Genomic DNA, 7667 nt, shown 5'->3' with positions numbered 1-7667 from the left:
AAGGGCGAACAAGAAACAACCACCAGTAACAACCTTCACAGCTACGACATCAGTACCTCCCACTACCATCCCTTCGGGCGTCTCAATGGACCCCAAACCAGCCAAACATTATGCTGGAAAACTCCCAAAATGCATCAAATGCAATTATCACCACCATGGACCTTGTAGGGAGATGTAGTGCTCACACTGCAACAGGAATGGACATACTGCTAGTCACTGCAGGATCCAGATCCAACACATTTCTTCAACCACCAATGTACAAACCTCTCAGATATGCCATCTATGTGGCATCATGGGACACTTCAAGAGGGACTATCCATTGGAGAAGGACAACGGCAAATTCGGATGAGTTTGACCTCAGAAGGCGAAAAGGCAGTTAAGGAACCTAATATAGTATAGGTTCCCTCCAAATCGTCAGTATTTAATATGTACAAAAACATGTTTAAAACTAGTGCAAACAGAGTCTTATCTTTTGCGAGATTCCGTCCGTTAAGGGACTCTCGGGCTGCGTATACTTGTCTTCTGTAGTATACCTTGTTTTGCAGCAATAGTCTTGTAATAAATCCGAAGTACAGTAACTTTGTTAATGGTTGCACAGTTGTGTTTTGTCTGTAATGCCTTATGTTCAAATCTAATGTCTTTAGTTTCCATATGTTTCCGACTTTATCATACGACTCGAGTAAATTAATGCTCGAAATACCAGCTCCATACGTACATCTCCTTCTCAGAAATCGTCTTTTAGCAAAGCCATTATATCAGAACACCGAAGTACTCATACAAGGAGTACCTTATAGTTCTTTTCCTTTCTGAAGGAATCCCCACAATATTACTCGTGCGGTACGTCAAGTTCAATTCCAGGATTCATACGGTTGATCTATCACTGAGGAATGTATACATGAGAGTGATATATAATCAATGTTCTACAAGTTTAGAATTGATGATTCCACTTTAACTTCTTTTCCCTCGATGGGATGTGAGATTAAGGAAGAATCAGTTATTCGACTAACTTTTCAGTCTTAATTATGTACAAATCGTATACACGAAATTGTGATCCTTGAATCATGTATGAATTCTAATATGAACTTCAGGACGGAGACTGTCCAGAAGAACGAGTAATTGCTTTGGCATAGGAACAAACTTAGAGCCCAGTATGACTCTTATAACCAGATCACCTTCAGTCTAAACACCTACGGAAGATATAAGAACAACCCGGACAACACAACGAACTACTCAACCATAGAATTAGAAGACTAGGCTTCTCACCCTTGAGAGCTCCAACCTCAGTCTTACCAGAATTCGACAGGGTGCATTCTATGTACCTCGACAACCGGAGACTTCATTTAGATTTCCTTTAGAAATCGTTGTCTCTGCCGCACATAGACGAATTGATCGGGAAAACACAGGGAAAGAATTTCTTCAGAAATGGACCTGAGATCCGATTATCACCAGTTCGAGTGTAAGGGAAGGATGTCCTAAAGACTACCCTCCAAACTCGATGCGGACACTTCGAGTCCGTAGTGATACCCCTCGGATAGGATCAGTATGTCCATAGTATACATGAGCTAAATGAGTGTAGTACGCCTTTCTTACTAGGATCAGTTCGTCATTTCTCCATGTAATGGCTTACTTATCTACCCTCGTAGTAAGAAAGAACCCATAGAAACATTACCCTCGGAGATACTTTTCATAAAGTTCTCTAATCAAGAGTTTGGAATTTAGAGTCAAATTTCCTGAGACACACTATTAGTGTTGTGGAAATTCTTGAGTGCTCTGTCAAATTATCCAAAACCGTTGGCAATTTGTCGGCACCGTAGTCACTGACGGAAAATTCGCCAAATTCTAGGTCTTACAGACCTACTATCATAGTCCATTTGGAACTCCCCACAAATTTCAGAAACCCTTTAGACTTTGACCCAGCAAGGGACGGCCCTTGACTGGGAAGTAAGCGAGAGAAAGAACATTTGGAATTCCAAGTGAGAGACCAAATTCTTTAGGAAACCTCACTCTGGGAACGGCTTAATACGCTTCGTAAAGCGTGGAAAGCTAAAATTCAATATGGTTAGGACCTCCGAGATTCTTACCAGAATCGGTCCTGCATTTCACAAACTAGACCTACTCCGCGAACTCAGTAACGTACATTTTTTCCCTTCGTGCCTCGAACTTGAAACAATATCATTCCATTAGGACTTTCGTAATCCCTCTCGACGAGATCGAGATTTACGAGATCCTTGCCTTCGTATTAGAACCGTAGTGACCCTCGACTGAGTGGTCAAGCGGACAAAGCAACGCCGTCGCCCGTTAGTAAAGCTTCGTTGGGATACCAACCGAGAACCCGATTTCACTTAGGAGTGCGAGAACCAGTCGATTAGGAAGTTCACATAACGACTCGATCATTTATACCTACTTCCTTATATAAATTCTAATTTCGGGACGAAATTCCCTTTAACAGGGGGATGATGTGACAACCCGAAATTTCCATTCTGAACTACCCATATCAAGACAATAGTGCTTAGAACAGTTTCAGGGAAATTCCAGACTTCGGGTATAAGTTTGGCAGTTTTCAGGATTTACACTTAAGGAGATATCAGGAGAGTGGTTGCACTAGGGTTTTGTGCAACACTATTATTCCAACACTCTATTATATTAGAGATCATTTCAGGAATAAAAATATTTTCTGCCAAAAATATTTCAGGACTATAAATAGATTTCTGAACCAAATTATTCATTATTCACATTTCCAACTAGAGAAAAGCCATTTTCTCTCTGACGGATCTTCGGGTTTTTATCCCAAATTGTGAGTACCCCTTTCCAGTAGTGTTAGAGAGCTTATTATGTGCTTATAACATGATTTAGATGGCTAAATCATTAGATCTAGGAGTTTACTCCCCAAGGTGTTCTTGGGCGGTAAACTCCCAAAACGAAGCCAAAACCGACGCTTGTGTTATACCACTGCCTTACACTATTATGTATGTGTGTTAGGGACAAGAAAACATCCATAAATCCACCCAAGTTTGGGAGTTTACGGCCCAAGAATATCATAGGCCGTAAACTCCATTTTCAAACCTCAAAATGGTGTTTTAAGGCCTCTAAAGCTTTAAGGATTTTATAAAGGCTAGTTTCCATCTAATCTAAGGCCTTAAACACATCAAAGAACACCAACAAATGAGAGTTTATGGCCCAAGTGTATCTTAGACCGTAAACTCCATAGAAATGGACCAAAGGGAACTTTTATGGCTCCTAAAGACTTAGACAATTACCTAGACTTGTTCCCATTAAATGAAGGGCTTGAACCACATCAAAATCACTTAACAAAGTGAGTTTATGGCCAAGACATGGTTCTTGGGCCGTAAACTCCTAAAAAGGGCACCAAGGTGTGCCTAATGCCTTCATATGCTAGGAATAAAAGTCTAGAACATATACCACAAGTGCAAGAGGCTTGAAAGCAACAAAAACAACACCCCAAGGGAGTTTACGGTCGTAAACTACAAGGGGAATGGCCTTGGGGCCGTAAAATCCTAATTGGAGTATTTCTAGACCTTAAACCCCTTCAAGGATGGAACCACCAAGTTAGAATAATTCTAGAAGGTATTTGGGACTTCAAAACACACAAAAACCCCATGGTTGGGAGTTTACGGCCGTAAACTCAAGAGTTTACAACCGTAAACTCCATGTGTGTTAGTATATGAGGAGTAAACTAATATATGGGGTCCTTTGGAAGCCTAAACACAAGTGCCCTGTCCCACAATAGCTTAGATGTAATCCATAGGGCTTAAAACACTTATATAAAGTGTTTATTATGTCTAGGATGTCTTAGCTTTATTAATTAGTGATTTGAGACTAATTGAGTGCATATATCTGTGCATATATGTTCATTAGGATCGTAGTGTGTGTACAAGTCGTCACTTGACACCTAGCAATCCTACGCCGTCCAGTTCATCCGAACTACCAACAACAGGTGAGTTCATACCCCTTAATCAATGTTTTAAATGATTTTAAATGCTTTAACGGGGGGGGGGGGGGGGGGAATACAAGTAGAAAACAGTATGTTATTAAATAAATCTTATGTATTTTATAACTGTGTTTTCACTCAGTAGGTTTCATTGATTTCAAAAGGTGACACATGAAGTGGTTTTCTATCTTAAAATACCTTGATAACAAAAGTATTAGTTTTGAAATGTTTATTAAAATGACATCAAGTCATTCTTAATTATTGTTCAAAACTCCTTGATATCTTGCAAAACCATTATTTTACCTTCTTGATTCAAACTATACTTATGCACATATGTTCATATATACGTTAGAGATTATAGTTTTCACCCTTCATTTAATTTCCAATACTCTTGGGAACGCAAGAGTGCCTAAACCTACGTAAACAACCAATTACCTTCCAGTTAGCTATCATAGGGATAGTCAGAAGATATCAAACATTATTACTATTACAAGGAATCACACAAGAGTCAGTTCATTCATGAGTCTATACCAATACCTTACATGATACATGAGTACACTTACTTAGGATTACCTGATACATGAATATGTTTACATATACTTACCTGTTACATGAACACACTTACATGAATACCATATAGGAAGACTGTTACTTAGGTGCATTATCCTGTATTTACTTACCTGGATACTTGTACTTAGAACTACGAGGATGATTTATTAGTATTTACTGTGTAAATTATCTTTCCTACCCCAGTTCAATGGGGTAATTCGGCGGGACTTACCATTCCGAATCCCACTGATTAGCACCAGTGGTCGATGAACGTCTACGGATGTCTAAGGTTGTCACTTATTTAGTAGTCAGTGACGGGACTAACCATCCCTCTGTCCACTGTTGCAACACTGGATGAGATGTGAATCTTCGGAGGATCATTAGGTTGACGATCTGTATTAAGAGATCGATACGGGGATTAACCCTCCCTCCACCCTGCTGCCGCTACAGAGGATGAGGGGACACTCTTCGGATGTTCTATAGGGTCTATCTTTCGCTTCGGCGATGTCGTGTTTGTCCTGGTAACCCAAGATAATAACACTAACATGATTATATTTTTCCTGTTTACTTTATGTTGTGATACTTTCACATAAACGATGAGTTAGACTAAGTACTCTAGTACTAGTCAATAGAAAGGAAAAGCTATCATATTACTTAGTCATAACAGAACATTCGGGTCTTGGTAGAAGACTACTTAGTCATAACAGAACATTCGAGTCTTGGTAGCAGACTACTTAGTCATAACAGAACATTCGAGTCTTGGTAGAAGACTACTTAGTCATAACAAAACATTCGAGTCTTGGTAGAAGACTACTTAGTCATAATAGAACATTAGGGTCTTGGTTGAAGACTATCATATCATCTTCCTATTTTACTTTATTTTGTGATATATTCACATAAACGATGAGTTAGACTAAGTACTCTTAGTACTAGTCGATAGAAAGGAAAACTATCATTTTACTTACAGAACATTAGGGTCTTGGTAGAAGACGATCATATCATTTTCCTATTTTATTTTGTGATATGTTCACATAAACGATGAGTTAGACTAAGTACTCTTAGAACTAGTCAATAGAAGGGAAAACCTATCATTTTACTTGGTCATAACAAAACATTCGGGTCTTGGTAGAAGACCACATATATCAACTGTTCTATTTGAGGATTTATAAGACATTCTTAACAACATTCCAAAACAGGACAATATCACATAAATACTTATGAATTCACCAGCTTTAAAGCTGATACTCACTTTCAAAATAACTTGTATTCTCAGGTCATCAGTTAGACAGGTGCGGTGGTCAGGTTTTTGAGAAGATGGAGCACAGACAAGACTCACCTTATTTTGTTTATTCATTTTATTGTTGTACATCATGAAAGAACACACATGTATTGAAACTCTACTTATAATGCAATGGATGATGTTGTTGCTTGTTTATTATATTACACTATTGTGATACTGTACATGACATCCTCCACCCCTGAACGTTTCCACCGTTCGTGGTTTTGGGGTGTGACATGTACCTACAAAGACTTTATGAATTGAAAACCAAAGAGCTTTCATCGAACTGAAGGAGTCATTAAATTGACAAGGTGGACTGAAAAGACAGAGTCCATTCAAATAAGCTTCTGTCCAGATGATTATAAAGTATGATTTTCAGCATGTACTTTCGCTAATGCAGAATTAAAATGGTAGAACAACCATGTAAATACAATGGGAATTAATATTGTAAATTCCATGAAATGGGAGGAGTTGAAGATGATGCTAGTAGAGGAGTATTGTCCTGGAGAGGAAGTGTAGAATCTAGAACAAGAGCTATGTAAGCTAAAAATGAAGGGTTCCGAGATAAATGCTTATACCGCTAGATTTAACGAACTTGCGGTAATGTGTCAAACTCTTGGAACCTCCTAATATAAGAAGATTGAGCGATATATATAGGGTCTAGCATCACAAATCAAGGGAATGGTGATCGCATCAAAGCCTACAACATATGACAGTACAAAGCACATAGTGTTACAACCTGAAATTTCTAGCTTACATTCTTCATTTTTCTCAAAGTTAGCCTCGTTTTGCTTTTTATAATGAAGTTTTGGGTCTATATGAGTGCTTAAAGCTTAGTATAATTAAGATACGTGTCGGAGGATGGGTTAGAAAGTGTGTAGCATCGAAGAATAGGGCCAAAACACACCAAATTAGGTGTGTGCGGCCGCACACTAGCATGTGCGGCTAGCCAGTCACACACACCCCTCCAACCGCATACCCCTCTTATATATATCCTACCCTTGGTCATTTTGATCATTTCACACACTTCTTAAAAGCAAGGACCCAAAAATCCTCTCAAGTATCATCCGAAAAAGGTAACCTCTTTCACCAAGAACACCAATAACACCAAGTTTTCTGGCCGCAAACGCCTTCTGGCCGCACATGTGGCCGCACACCTTGCCGCACACGTGGCCGCACACACACATATTGTGTGTATTTTGACCATACACTCTCTTATACAACCTTATAACCCCTTCATACAATCATATATGGTTGTAACACTTAAAAATAAGTGTTTACTAGTCCCTAAGGTGGTCCCAATTCAATAATTAGAAGTTCATAACACTAGTTATATTCATATATCTATCAATATATGTTAAATAGGATTCATGTGTGTACTCAAGTCTCCACTTGACACTTAGCAACTTATCCGACACTTTCATCAGAACCACTCACTATAGGTGAGTTCATACCCCTTAATCTATCTTTTAAATGTTTTTAAATGCTTTTATGGGGGGGATACAAGTCGAATCATGCTAGTTATTACATCAATCACATGTGATTAATAACTAGCATACAAACGTATTTACTACACTTCTAGCTGTTTTACAAATCAGATAACTTCAAATAGCTCTCCAAAATGTTTTTACTTGTTTAAAACTCTTTATCAAACTGTCTTACACTCTGTAAGTCTCCTTTCAAACTCTGTTACAAATGTGTTTTCGAACAAAGGTTTTCCTTTATACTTAAACTGTTTATATCAAACAAATACTTTCAAAACCCTTAAATGTTTTACAAAACTCATTTTATGCTTTTATATTATAAATTACATGCCTATATATGTATAGTTATATAATAAATGTTTAAAGGACTGAGGAAGGCTAACTGCTTTATTTCCTTTTCCTCGAT

The sequence above is a fragment of the Lactuca serriola genome, chromosome 3 (genome assembly GCF_051521515.1).
Source record: "Lactuca serriola cultivar US96UC23 chromosome 3, Lser_US96UC23_V15, whole genome shotgun sequence".
NCBI classification, from domain to species: Eukaryota; Viridiplantae; Streptophyta; class Magnoliopsida; order Asterales; family Asteraceae; genus Lactuca; species Lactuca serriola.
Note: the sequence above shows the minus strand (reverse complement) of the source record.